The sequence below is a fragment of the Euphorbia lathyris genome, chromosome 9, assembly GCF_963576675.1.
Source record: "Euphorbia lathyris chromosome 9, ddEupLath1.1, whole genome shotgun sequence".
NCBI lineage: Eukaryota > Viridiplantae > Streptophyta > Magnoliopsida > Malpighiales > Euphorbiaceae > Euphorbia > Euphorbia lathyris.
Window position 1 is genome coordinate 16,835,243 of NC_088918.1, and position 15,661 is coordinate 16,850,903.

General features: G+C 37.6%; 1 long non-coding RNA gene across 1 annotated transcript; it reads left to right on the plus strand.

The window, feature by feature from the left end:
* Positions 1-474: 474 nt before the first annotated feature.
* LOC136205368 (uncharacterized) lies at positions 475-4,814 on the plus strand. The gene is made up of 5 exons (XR_010675917.1): positions 475-748; positions 914-998; positions 3,538-3,725; positions 4,248-4,310; positions 4,400-4,814. It is a non-coding gene; the product is annotated as an uncharacterized lncRNA (long non-coding RNA).
* The last annotated feature ends 10,847 nt before the right edge of the window (positions 4,815-15,661 follow it).

The following is a 15,661-nucleotide window of genomic DNA, read 5'->3' on the forward strand; positions in this document are numbered from 1 at the left end:
ATTCGTTTTTCTTCGCCTACATCAGATCAGTTCACTATTTCGCGGATTCCCGGAGATTGAACCGTCGGATCGTCACGATTTTTGGACAGTAGCTTCTAGACATATTCTTCCACGTTTCCACCGAAGGGATTGTCGTTCGGAGGACTGGAAGGTCTGTTTCGGATAGGAGCAGATTGGTAAAACAGTTTACACACTACAAGAAAATCACAAATTACCAGCGGAATTTACCAGCGGATTAATTTCCGCTGCTGATCACCGGCGGAATAGCAGCGGAATGATTTCCGCTGCAAATTACTGGCGGAACAGTAGCAAAATTGTAATTCCATCGGTGAATTCTAATCTCACCAGCGTAACCGCTGGTAAAAAATTCCACCCGTGAATTCACCAGCGAAAAATTTATCATACCGGCGGAATTCTGTCCCTGCAAATTTTTTTTTCTTTTTTTCGAAAAAGCGGGAAACAAATTTTGGTTCCCCCTCTTTTTTTCTACTTTCTTTTCTATTCTCTCACCTTTGTCCATCATATCGCAGCTCTGGAACAACTTTAGCTAGAATTCTTTCTCTTTGCTCATCCCTCTCTCTCCTCTTTCTCTCTCAAAGCAATTTCTCAGTACCAACCATCCCTCTCCTCTTTTTCTCTGAAACTCAAAGCCATCAAGATGTTGTTGAGTTCGATTTACTCAACAGCTGAATTCGAACTTCTCTCTGCCATCAAGCCGCTGGATTTTGCGAACTTTCCTTCAATTTAGGTGAGTTAACTTCTTAATTTTTGAATGGATTTGGTTTATTTGAATGGATTTGCTTTGATTTTGAATTGATTTAGAGATTTCCCCTAATCTAGGATTTAGGGTTTAGTTTGATACTGCTTCAACGGATTCTACAGTTCATAACCGATTACAATATTGATTTGGCAGTTCAAGTCCTTCAAAGGGAAGTTGCATTATATTTGATTCTGAAGGCGGAGAGAGCTGGGATTGATACGGACTCTTCAGATTCTAGGTTCGTATATAAATTTGTCATTATCATGTGTCTAAATGCTAATAAGGTAGTTATTAATAGATTCATGGGCTGATTGTAGAGTCTAGGTTCATTTTATGATTTGAAATTGGAAGCTGTTTGGTTTTTCGGGTGTTGTGTGTTTGTGTTAGTTGTTTTGTGTTGGCTAGGTTATGAGTATTTGGTTTTCCATAGTTGTTTAGTTTTGGTTGGTCTTCAAGAATAAGTGTAGTAATGAAGTTAGAAAATGGTTTTGAGGAGATGGAAGTCGATATTTCTTTAAGCCCTAGACTGAATGCTAAAACCTTAAAAAAGGTAGCCATAATGGATCATCCCACTGTACCTAACAACTAAATGTAGATATATACACTTCAACTCATTTTCTTCTTCCAAAGGAGACTTAAATAGCATATACAGAATCTTGCATTGTTTTGACTTTGGTTAGTTCAATTTTTATCGGGCTACAATTGTGCCCTGGTCTTATAATTGTATAGTATTGTGTCATCTTGTGCCCTGGTCGAAATGATGGATGTTGTGGTAAAGAACGGTGCTTGGTATAGCTACAAAGATCATATGTTTGCTCTCAAGGTCCAATTTCACTTAGTCTCTCTTTTCTTGAATTATATCATATGTGGCATTCACTTGCCACTGCAAACCGAAATTTCACATTTAAGGAACTTGTTTTTATTGTTATTCTGATTCATGCATCTCAATTAACTATGAAGTTGCATCTGTAACCTAGAACCTGCCTCTTCCTCCTTCTCCCATGGCTACCTCCAATCTTTCCCCTCTTTCTAACCCTTCTCTTTCTTTCAACTCTAATCCTCAACTTCCCCGCAAATCCCCTATTTCCCTCCTTAAACCTTCTCTCCTTTCTCATCCCCACAAATCCCACATCTCTTTCTCCTCTCAAAATCTCCTTTCTCATGTAATTTCCGGTGATGTCGAATCCTCTGCTGATTCTTCTTACTTTGATGATGAGGATAAGCCCCGTGAGGAGTGTGGTGTTGTTGGTATTTACGGCGACTCTGAAGCCTCCCGTCTTTGCTATTTAGCTCTTCATGCTCTCCAGCACCGTGGCCAAGAAGGGGCCGGTACTGGTGCTGTTAATAATAAGGTTTTGCAGTCTATTACTGGTGTTGGGTTAGTCTCCGAAGTCTTCAATTCCTCTAAGCTTGACCAATTGCCCGACGATTTAGCTATTGGCTATGTTCGCTACTCTACTGCTGGCTCTTCTATGCTAAAAAATGTTCAACCTTTTGTTGCTGGTTACAGGTTTGGTTCTGTTGGGGTTTCTCACAATGGGAATTTAGTTAATTATAGAGAATTGAGGGCTATGCTTGAAGATAATGGTTCTATTTTTAATACTAGTTCTGATACTGAGGTTGTTTTGCATTTAATTGCTATTTCCAAGGCTAGACCTTTCTTTCTAAGGATAGTTGATGCTTGTGAGAAGTTAAAAGGGGCTTATTCTATGGTGTTTGCTACACAGGATAAATTGGTTGCTGTTAGAGATCCTTATGGTTTTAGGCCTTTAGTTATGGGTAGGAGAAGTAATGGTGCTGTTGTTTTTGCCTCTGAAACTTGTGCTCTTGATTTAATTGAGGCCACTTACGAGAGGTTTATCCTGGGGAGGTTTTGGTTGTTGATAAAGATGGTGTTCAATCTCTTTGCTTAATGACTCACCCTGAACCGAAACAATGCATTTTCGAGCATATTTACTTCTCTTTGCCTAATTCAGTTGTATTTGGTAAGTCTGTTTACGAGTCAAGGGAGTATTTTGGGGAAATTCTAGCCACGGAGGCTCCTGTTGATTGTGATATTGTGATTGTTGTTCCTGATTCAGGGGTTGTGGCTGCCAATGGTTATGCAGCCAAAGCAGGAGTTCCATACAAAATAGGCTTAATAAGATCACACTATGTAGCAAGGACATTCATCGAGCCGTCCCAGAAGATTAAGGATTTCGGTGATTGGGCCTTAACTATAAGCTCGAGCTTTTAGTTCAATCGGTTCCATGACATATGTTTGTGTACTTCACATTTTAAATATTTGTCTTGCATCCGGAGTTTCTTCAAAATGTCACTCCGCCTGTTACACAGCTGATAGAAAATATCCCCAGCTCCCCTGTCCGCGTTCCTGACCAACGGGACGAGTCAAAATCACCACATCCATGGAAATAGTTTGAAATCTATCCTAAATGAAGTAATTCTTTTGTAATTAACCAAAAATGTGTCAATTTCCTGATGAAATGAAAGTATGTCTGTGTTTGGAGAATTTTGTAATTATTATGGTGAAATAATGCTTGTTTATGTACTCTAGTCAATGGTAATATATCTATCTGGTTCAACTGGATTCTCAGCTTTGTGTCTGGTTCTTCATTCGAATAGGCAGTGAATCAATCTATAATTCGGTTTGGATTATGCACGAATAGATAGAAAAACTCGTATTATAGTTTATCATGGGGGAACTTCTATTACCTTTTTTTTCCTTCTTATCTCATCCATGTTGATAACCATTTTGATTATTCTCTCTATATATTAAGAGGAACAGCATCAGGGGCTAACAATCAGATGGATATTCACACTCGTAACTAGTAAGATGGACAGTTATAGGGTCATTGGGCCTGAGAAGGACGTCATTGGAGTGGTCGAGGATTGGCAGGAAGACGAAAATTCACGCACATCACATAAGAGGGGTCTTGCACCTTTTGTATTTGTTCCGTTTGAAGAGGTATGTATTTTCAGTTGTTTCTCACCTTCAATTAATTACGTTTTTGAACCACAATTTAATGCATATGGAGGTGCTTCTAATGTGCTTATCTGCAACTTCAAATGGTAAGAATTTTATGTTTTGGCCAAGTATAGTTAAAACTGAAAACCTCTTCTTACTTCACCTCATATCAGCATCAACATTAGCTCACACAGGTCATTATTTTGTACTTTTTCAATTTGACACATTACACCATTATAATCGCACACATTAAACCCTTGCAAGTTAGTTATCAAACTTGATTTGACAATGTAGAAGAAAGCTTGAAAATTAGACGGAATTCATGTGAAGCTGAATTTAAGTATCTGTATAGTTTTTCTCTATCAAATGAGAATTCCACAAATTTTGAGGGTTATTTTTCTTATTCCATTTTCCAATATTGATATCTATCTAATTCATAATTATATTGAGCATATTACTGGAATTGTAATTCGATTTTGGGTTCAAAATTAATGGAATTGTAATTTGGGTTCAAATTTGCAGGGACAATTAAACTTAGTAGCTCCAAGCCATAATGGTTACTACAATCCCCAGCAAAGCATAATGGTAATTTATAACTTTAGTTAATAAACTGGGTTGCTCAATATTAGTTTATTTTTGTCCTTTTGAGTTCTGATCTAGGCATGAATTCGCAGGAATTTAGATGAGCTATTTCAATCCTTGTGGAAACCCCTTATTCTGCAGCGTGTATGATTAGCAAGCAGAGGGAGGTGTGAAGATTCATAGATGAAGATTTGGATGGTTACGAGGACTTGCACAAACATGAAGAAACGATGAAATTGTATATTATATACGAGCAGGGAAGGACTTTTATTTTCTGTTGTCACATACATGATGCCGATATTTATTTTGAAACTGTTGTGTAAGAAATATTAGAAAAATGTGATTATTACATACTGTCTATTCATAAGTCCTTAGCAATTAGGTGTAAGTTTAGAGCAAATTAGGTTCAGTCAATTTATGGCAGGAATTGTGTTGAAGGCAATAAAAATCATGAGTTGTAATCGTGTTAATCATAAGACTCAAATTTGTACATATATCATATACGAGTTCCCTTCAATCCAAATAAATTGAATAATTAAAAAAAATATATTTCTTTTTAATTTTCAATATTAATCACCGACGGAAAATGGTCGGAAATATCCGTTTGAAATATTCACCGGCCAAATTGGGGTCGGTAACAGTTGGTCGGAGTTTAAAATTTACCAGAGGAATCTTCCGACCCAATTTTGGTCGGAATAGATCTCCGACGGAAAGAGTTTTGTGGTCGGTATGCGGTACCAGCGAGCCTTTTACCAGCGGAATACAATCCGCTACTAATCCGTCGGTAACGTCGATTTCCGACGGAATTGGACAGATCACCGACGGAATATTCCGCTGGTAAAACGCGTTTTTCTTGTAGTGACATCTCCTTTGAAGTTGTGGGCACTTCGTTTACAACGGTAGATTGATCATCGAAAGGTATTTTTTCTTATCCCTCTTTATATGAAATAACGATTAATGGATCCTATGGTTATAAGGAAGTAGGCTAAAATTTTTATATTTCCGCTGCTATACCTTAGTCTTAATTTCCTTCATCATGTGCCTCAAGCATGCGCTATCAATATACCATAGTTTCGATTTTTCCACGCATCTGATGCTCACCTGCATTTTAAATCATTCATCTTTAGGTACCCAATTCTTTTTGGGTCCTCGTGGGTTAGCATAGACAGGTGCAAAGTCATGTTTTAATTTGTGACGGCATACTTTTATTGTGTGCCCATCTTTACCACAGAAGTCACAAAATGCTACCCTTTTGGGGTGACTTTGTTTTTGGTCAGCACCATTGTGCTGAGCATGCCAACATACCTTAGTGGTATGTCCTTTCTTTCCGCAGAAGTCACATTGGAAAATCCGTTTGTTGTACCAACACACATCTGTTGTGTGTCCCCTTTTTCCACAACAGTCACACTGAGTAAACTGTCTACGCTTACCAGTACTTAAGTACTCAGCATGGGATTTATTTGAACTTTTTATTTGGTTCTGTAGGTTTGTGACATCCTTTTTCAGTTTCTTTGAATTTGATTGGACTTCCGAGACAAACTTGTGCATAATTTCCATGTTGCTATGCAAAGTTGAGTTGTCTTGGAGAAGATATCGAAGGTCACTGAGTTTGACCTCTTCAATCTCGTCACATCGCCTGCTGAGTGCCTTTATTTTCTTGTTACACTTTTTAGTCAGTGTATATAAATCACTCAGGGCGTTAATCATTTCATTTCTAAGCAAGTGTAAGGATGTTACCTCATTTGAGTACTCCTCTTGTTCAGATTCTTCAGAGAGGTCGGCTTGCTCAGATCGAGTGTGGTCAGCAGCGTCATCGGCCATTGATAGGGGTCAAAAACCCCTATCTTTGGGTACGGTTTTAGGACGGGTTTTAGCGTTATTTAGTCAATAAGCGAGCAATTCTCGCATCTAAATGCTTTTGTGTGAGTTAGTTAGAAATTGGAAACGTTTTATTTACTTTTCGTTGTTTAGGCTCGTTTTATGATCAATTTGGGCAAATACGGCCAAAATGGCATGCGTGTTATAATTCCGTTATCTTTTGAAGCTAATTGAGCCGTCAAAAGTCGCACCGAATGAAGCGTTTGCTCAAAATAAGCGATTGGCGGGTCAATTTAGCCTTTGGACTAATGTTATCTGGAGTTTTTGTGCATGCGCAGGGATAAGTTTGGGCGAAGAAACGCATGTTTGGCATTCGCCGACCGCGCGGGGGCGTATCGGGCAAGACTGCTCGACGAACTGGCCTTCGTAGGCCAGCTCGCCGAGCAGGGCCTCAGAGGCCTGCTCGGGCGAGCAGGGAGCCTGCTCGCGACGAGCAGTGCCTGCTCGCCGAGCAGCTCGCCCTGCTCGGCGAGCAGACCTGCGGGAATTGGTCAAAAAGACCAATTCCGCCCCCACGACTTCACGATCGACCCCACGACTTCCTACCTGCATAAGGACACGAAATAGGTCATCAAAAGGGCCCGAGCCACGCCTATAAATAGGATTTTTTCAATGCAAATTAGGATCTTTCATTATTTGTAAATTACTTTAGCTTTCCCCTTGAATTTCCTCTCCATCTCCTCCATCTTCATCGACCTCCATTGAAGCTCCTTCAAAGCTGTTCTTCGAGGAATATTCAAGGTCCGTCCTTAAGATCTAGGAAGCCGATTGCAGAGTAGACAGGTTCCTTGAAAGGGATTTTCGTATCTCCTTTTACCTTACTTTGTTTGTACTCTTTGATACAATCTATGAATCCTAGGCTAATTGTATCCTGTGATATTATTCTTCATCTTTAATAATATTTTAGCTCTTATTTTGTTCTATGCTTATTTGTTTAATCTTTGTCTTACGCTTTATTCAATTGGTTTAACTCATTCAAAAGCCCCAAAATCTAGTAGGCACATATTGTGAGCTGAATCTGACCTAGTCAGAGCCTAGGAGATTGACGACCTCTTAGTTGATTAAGCCCAAATTGCTGAGCCTTAGACCTAGTTCCGGCCTTACAAGGGAATCACGCACTAGGAACTTCAGGAGGGTAAGTAGGGTTAATCGCCTTGAATACAAGTGACTTAGATTAGGTTTTTAATCAATAGACCTAATAACCTAACTTCATTATTATCGTCCATACCATGTTCCTTCGGGTAATTGCATTAGTGAAAGATCACCTAGGAGTAGTATAACTTAATTAGGAGTAGTTTAACTTAATTAGGCATAGAATAACTTAGTTAGAACTAGTATAACTTAGCTAGGAGTAGCGTAATTCAACTTAGGAGTAGATTAACTTAAGCAAACAAATTCAAAACCCACAAAGCCTAGATAACACCTGAGACCAAGTAATTCGATACTTGTGGTAAATAAGTCATGTGGATTCGATACCTGGACTTTCCAGATTTATTACTTGATAACGACGGGGTACACTTATCCCTTAGTGAGTCTTCTTTACGGAAGGCGCATCAGCCATGAAGCATATGTTTGCTGACTCGGTGGCATCAGCTTCAGATGATGTTGACTCATCGCTGTCACTCCATGTGGCCACCATTGCCTTTTTGCTTCCCTTCTTTTCTTTCTTCAGATTAGGACAGCTTGACTTAATGTGCCCGGTTTGATGGCACTCAAAGCATATGATAGACTTGGAGCTGTCCTTTTTGTATTTGTCACTGAACTCAGCTTTGTACCTGTCGCCTCTTCTGAATGGCCTCTTGCTGTTCTTTTCATTCTTTCTGATCAGCTTCTTCATCTTCCTTGTGAACATGGCCATTTCCTCATCATCCGATGAGTCAGCTTCGGTTGAGTCAGCTTTTATGACGAGTGATTTTTGTTTCTTGTCTTCTAACTTTTCTTTTGCTTCAAAATTTTTCATAGAGATCTCATGAGTCAGCAGAGATCCGATCAGCTCATCGTATTTATATGTGGTCAAGTCTTGAGCTTCCTCCACGGCAGTTTTCTTAGCTTGCCAGCTCTTGGGTAAGCTTCTCAGGATTTTCTTCACCTGCTCTTCTTCAGTGAAGTTCTTGCCGAGCCTCTTTAGCTCATTTATGATGTTGGTGAATCTAGCGTTCATTCCAGAGATGTCCTTATTGTCGTTCATCTCGAACAGCTCGTATAATCTCATATGTTGGTTCACCTTTGATTCCTTGACCTTGCTTGTACCTTCATAGATTACTTCAAGCTTTTTCCAAATCTCTTGTGCTGACTCGCAACCTGAAATCTTATTGTATTCTGCAGCGTCCAGCGCACAGTGAATCATATTGATAGCCGAAGCATTATTTTGTAGTTTCTTAAGGTCATCTTCTGACCACTCAGTTTCACTCTTGACAATTTTCTCATTGTCAACAGTTTTATAAGGCACATATGGGCCTTGAACTATTGCAAGCCATGCACTCATGTTTGTGGCTTGAATAAAGTTCTTCATCCTATTCTTCCAGAACGTATAATTAGATCCAAAGAATAGGGGAGGCCGACTAATTGATAATCCCTCAGGCAGTATCTGTGTTGTTTGGTTCCCTGGAAGGAAACGAGTGCTATTCTCAGCCATTTATCGGGATCAGCTCAAGATAGTTATATCTTTGAGTAGTGAGCTATTTAGCTCTGATACCACTTGTTGGTCCCTTGTGATTAGTTCCAGGGGGGGTTAGGAACTAATGTAAGTTTTTCATTTTAATTGCGCTGACTTAATTGAATTCTTTGAGTTTCGCAACTCAGTTTTGGTCAGCGTGGCCGAGTGAGGCGTAAGACGGCTTTAGTCAGATACTGACTAGAGCTGTTTTACTTGTGAGTTGGGAAATGACACTTTTGTAGTCAGCTTCCAACTCAGCACTCTGATTTACTCAGTGTCAGCTTAAGCAATTTATATACTGAGTAAATATAGCAAGCAACACATACAGATATATATTGAAGGAGAGTTAGAAATTACTCAGCACGACTTACCCTGGTTCGGCCTCTCCGCCTACGTCCAGTCCCCAGAATCCCTCCGGGCTTTTTAAATCCAATACTGAGCTCTTTAAAGGTAGCACAAACCGTTTACAAGGCAGTTGAATATGCAAGAGTACCGTCCTCTATTCGTCTACTCAACTCCACTAAGCGCTACAACCCAGCACTTAGATTTTCTCTACCACTGAGTACCAAACCGAGTACTCAGCACACTCTCTCAATACTATGATTGATACAAGATTGTTCTTTTTCAAATAAAGAACACTTTAGATGATTACAAAGAAAATCACTCTAGCATTTACACAGATATGGAAGTTTGGTGTAAGATCTTTTTCTTGTTTTGGTGTGCTTTGTATGTATGCTTTTTGTTCTCTTGTATTTCAGCAATCTGCAAAGGATCTAAGAAGTATACTTGTCCTTTTATAGTTGTATTCTGAAGACTTATTCATTTGAATTCTGGATTTGTCCGTTGAATCCAAACGGCTTCTTTTTTTGACAAGGCTCTGGTCAGCTTCAGATTTGCAGGCCAATCCTGTTGTCTGAATTCCGCAGGCGTCAGGTTTGTCTTCTTCTCGCAGGTTTCATCTTCTTGTGCCAGTTTGTCTTTTAGCGAAAGAACAGTTGACCCATGCATCTCGAAATTAGCTTTTGTATAATTCCAAGGTTTCTATTATTAGTGCAGACAGTTGTCGGAGCTTGTCTTTTAGCAAACGGATCATTCGCGCTGTCCTGAAGATTACTCAGCATGACTTTGATAGCCGTTGTCTTCGATTGTTGCTAATACAAATACTGAGTTCTCTTTTACTCAGCTTCCATGGTCAGCTTCATTCTGCAAGACACAGTTCTTCAAGAAGACTTCTCTACTTTTGATACTGAGTTGCGTTCCACTCAACTTCGTTGATTTGTTTGATCTTTAAGCTTCTGTTCTGAAGATGACTTTTCTTTTATCACGCTGAGTTACACTCCACTCAGCTTGTGCTGTTTTTCTCATGCTGTCTTCGTCCTGTCTTTCTTTTTATTTCTATTTCCATTTATATTTATACTCAACATTGAACAAACATATTAGTACAATTAAATCAAAGCACTTAAATTTAATTGTCCCGTAATCATGGATTAACTTAAATAATTTTGTCAAATCAAAATCATGTGGAAAGGTGTTTCAACATGATGAAGCATGCATATTTCTCAAGGTGTACAAAAAGAAATGCAGAAAATCATGCAGATCGAAATTCAAAAATACTTAAAAAGCAAGAACAACGGAATGAAGCAGCAGAATTCACAGAACTCTCATGATTTCAGTGCTTTTGTATCTGCTTCAGGTATCTCTAAATCTCATTTGGTGTTGTTTGCAAATGCAAATGATGTAGAAGCCTGGATAGTGGATTCCGGAGCTACATCACATATGAGTTATTGCATTAACTTATTTCATGGTGTGAAAGAGATATGTCCTCCAAGGGATGCCACTCTTCCAAATGGATCTTCTCAGATGGTTAACATAATAGGATCTGTGACTTATTCACATGATTTCACAATCACAGATGTGTTGTACTTGGAGAATTTCCAATACAATTTATTATCTGTACTACAATTACTCCAAAATGACAGTAAAGTTGATTTTTGTTGGACATAAATGCTATCTGCAGGACCAGCACATTGAAGCAATTTTAGCTACAGGGACACTGCGTCAAGGGTTATATCAACTTGATCCAATTTTTCCCTGTAAGTCTAATATTGCTTTACATAGTAGTACTACAATAAATAAGTCTAGGCCTTTTAATGATTGGCTATGGCATCATAGATTAGGTCATGTTTCAGTTGAGAAATAAAAGCATTTACGAGTTTTCAATAAAGATGATGTAATCAGAGAGTGTAATATTTGTTAACAGTCCAAACAACACAGAATGCCTTTTGCATCTAGTACAATATAGACATCTAAGCCTTTTGAACTTATGTATGTGGATTGCTGGGGTCTATATAAACAAAAATCTATTACTAGAGATAGATTCATGCTTACTCTTGTAGATGATTACACCAGATCCACATGGATAGTTTTATTCAAAACTAAAGATCAAGTCCCAAACTTACTTACAAGCTTCATACAGATGATAAAAAAATCAATTTGAGCTCACTCTGAAGCGTGTTAGGACTGATAATGGGATGGAGTTTGTAGGGCAGTCATGCCAGTCTGTATTTCAGTCTTTTGGAATTAAACATCAGAAGACTTGTGTTTATACTCCCCATCAGAATGGAGTTGCTGAAAGGAAACATAGACACTTAACAGAAGTGGCCAGGGCACTTTTTGTTTCAAGCTAAAATGCCAACATATTTTTGGGGTGAAGCCATCTGACATGTAACAACTTTGATCAATGTTATGCCAACCAAGGTGCTGGATTGGGAGACACCATATCAGAAGTTATATGGTAAAGAACCAAATTACGACAGGAACAAGGTATTTGGTAGTGCTTGCCACATCACCAATATCAATCCTCATAAGGATAAGTTTGAAGTTAGAGCTTACAGATCAGTATATGTTGAAAATTCATTGAATCAGAAGGGTTATAAGGTATATAATCTAGACTCTAAGAAGTTATGTGTGTCTAGAGACATTATTTTCCATGAAACTCAATTCCCATTCCAAGCTACTGATTCATTTAATACTCCCAATTCTGTCTTAATTCCATCTACCTCAACCTCTTTCTATAATGATCCGACGGGAGAAGTTTTGTTTCAATTCCTGAACCACAAAAAGAAACAAACAACCAAAGTTCCATCCAACTTCAAAACCAAAACAGTCACAACCAAAATACTCTCCTATCACCAACCCTTGACAATTCATCGGAGTCTTCATCTGAGGCCATAACCACACCTGATAGTGATCAGCCTGTCTCTATTCCACCAGCTCCTCCTTCAATCTGGCAGTCAAATAGAGTGTGTAAACAACTAGTGAAATTCAATGATTTTGTTCTTCAATCAAAAGCTCATCCTCTTAACCAAATGTCTTGTTTAGCCTACTCATCAAATCATAAATCCTTTCTAGCCAATATTACTAAAAATAAAAAACCTAAAACTTATGATCAGGCATGTCATGATCCCAAATGGCAGAAGGCCATGAATAAGGAGTTACAAGCACTTGAGTCCAATGAAACTTGGATTCTAACTGATTTTACCAGCAGGTAAGAAGCCAATCACTTCAAGATGGCTTTTTAGAATCAAATACAATCAAGATGGCACAGTTGACAAATACAAGGCCAGACTAGTGGCTAGAGGGTTTACACAGACATATGGAGAGGATTACACTGATTGTTTTTCTCTTGTTACAAAGGTAACTATAGTTAGAATTTTCATTGCTATTGCAGCAACTAAAGGGTGGAATATACATCAGACTGACATTAATAATGTGTACTTACATGGTCATGTTGATGAAGATCTTTACCTAGTACCAACAGAAGGGTATGATAAAGCAAAGCCAGGTCAATGTTGCAAATTGGTGAAATCATTGTATGGTTTGAAGCAGGCTGGGAGACAGTGGAATCTAGAATTCATTAACAGGCTGCTATCAATGGGTTTTAAAAAATCCATTCATGACTATTGTTTGTTTACTAAGCAGAGTGGAGGAGAGTTTCTAGTGCTTATAGTTTATGTAGATGACATCCTGATATCAGGAACATCTGATGAACTTATTCAAGAAGTTAAAGAAGAATTGGACAGGGCATTCACTATTAAAGATATGGGGTTTGCAAAGTTTTTCCTTGGGATAGAACTTGCAAGGTCATCTTCTGGGGTTATATTGTCTCAGCAGAAGTATATTAAAAATATGATAGCGAAAGCTGGTTTGCAGGGTGCTAAAGAAACATCAAGCCCTTGTTCTAGTAGTTTACAATTCACTGATGTATCTCCCATTTGTTCTGAACCAGATAGGTACAGAAGATTAGTAGGTAAACTACTCTATTTAGGTTTTACACGCCCTGACATAGGTTTTGTAACTCAACAGTTAAGTCAATTCATGACAAACCATTAGAAGTTCATATGCAGATGTCATTACATGTTCTGAAGTATCTCAAGGGGACAACGTCTTTAGGATTATTTTATCCTAGTGATAATGATTTTCAGCTACATGCTTATTGTGACTCAGATTGGGGGAGATGCAAGATTACTAGAAGATTTGTAACTGGTTATTGCATTCTTATGGGAAATGCTATTATTTCATGGAAGTCCAAGAAACAAAGCACTGTGACAAAATCTTCAGCAGAGGCTGAATATAGAGCAATGGCCATGACTGTATGTGAGATCAAATGGTTAGCTTATCTACTTAAAGAGTTCAATATTGAATTACATGTACTAGTACCCCTCAGATGTGATAATCAATCTGCAATTTATATTGCATCTAATCCAGTTTTCCATGAACAAACGAAACACATTGCTATCGATTGTCATGTGGTAAGGGAATATATGATAAATGGTTTCCTATCTACATCATATGAGAACTTCATCACTATTTTTACTGCATGTGACCCATTATGTCTCTCTCACATCTCCTTTTCAGTTTCTTCAACACAAACAAATTTTTAATTATTTTATGCGCAAGTGCTTCGTTATACATGCTTATCTAATGCAATAGTTTATCTAAATTATCAATATGCATATGAGTTACTTTGATTTCTCATCTCTACTTCAAATACAAAACAACTAATCGTGGAGGAGTAGCCTGAACAACATTAGATTCCGACAACTTCGGTCGGGGACTCAAACTTCCTGACGAAGAAATACTAAGCGATTGAGACCGATCATGAGAGCCTGAAGTAGAAGACTCTCTTTAAATAATGATAGAAAGTAGATTATAGTAGATTATACGAATTGGCCTTGGATTTGAGTTGCGATTTTCTCTTTTGCGAAATCAGGTTTTTTGTTTTGCTCACCTATAGTATATAACCAGGTTGTGTTTTCCAATTCTTTTTAACAGTAATAAAAAGAGGGAGGGAGATGAAAAGGAAAGTGTGAGAGAGGAAAAAATATTACAGTTGAGAGAGAAGGAAAATGTGAGAGACAAGAAAATAAGCAATGAAAAAGGAAAGGTAATTTCGGTGAAGGAGAAAAGGGGTAAAAAAGTAATGTCTATTTGGTGGATCTTATTTAGGGGTAATATTGTAATTACATATTTAGTGGGTCCCACTTTTTTAAAGAATGAGTTGAAAATGGGTGACATGGCGCGTTGACTTCGTGTTGACCGGTCATTTTTACCTGCTGTACACTAAAGTGGGAGGTCACCTATAAGTTCGTACATATTAGTGAGATAAATTGAAGGTTGTACACCAAAGTGTGAAATAGAGCAAATGTTGTACACCATTGATGAAATTTACCCTGGAATTGAGCATTTAATAAAGGTCCATACTATGAAATATAGGATGTAATGCAGGCTAGTTTTTCCCTTCTCTTTTTCTATATAAAGGTCATTTTATACTCTGTATTTTTCATCAATTAATAAGATTCATTTTGAGATATTTTTCTCAGTTTATCACTTTGTAAATTTGAACAAAAGATATAGGAAATTGTACTGTCAATTTCACTTGTCGATCCGCGAACCGCTTAATCCATATGTTTGCTCAGGGATGGTTTCAACGTTTGATAGTGGGAAGTGGAGTATTACTCCTCCCACCTTTGCTTGTAACATTTTAGCCTCCGACTCTTAATTTAATGCATTGCTGTTAAATAAAAAAATAGCTTTCATTAATAGGATGAAAAGATCAATTAAAAAAAAAGAAAAATAAAAAGATAGAGCTAGCAAGAATAACAGGAATGAGTAATAATATATGTAAAACTTCTTGTTTTGATATCGAAGAAATAACAAACACCACAAAGCATAGAATCTACGGGTGTATATCGATGCAGTTTAAATCGCATATCGAATTCGGTTTTTTGGTTCGTTTTTTTACACTTTGGTTTGACATCAGTTTTTTTGGTGTATTTCGGTATTCGGTTCGGTTTGGAAAAAATGTAAAAAGCCCAAATTGCACCAAATTACACATATTTTATATATATACACATATTTGAATTTTACAAGTTTTGTTTTGTTTGTTTTTGTTGAGATAATAAGATTATATGAATATATTTTGAAAGTATTTTAAATTTTTTTAATTGTTGAAGTAAATTTAATAATGAAATATAATAATTTTTCTTTATTATTTTTATTTTTTAATTAAATTTAGTTTAAAACAGAACCGCATCAAATATTTTAGTTCGGTTGTATATATTATTCGATTCGGTATTAGTATGTATCATTTTGATAATTTCGGTGTTTATGTTTTTTCAGTTCGGTTTTGAACTGATACACACCTATTAGAATCACTTCGAGAGCTAAAAAAAAAAAAAAAAAATATTCGAACTCTCTGTCGCGATGGCGACCAACTAATTTTCACCTTACTTTTTCCATTATTTTCAAATCGCTAACA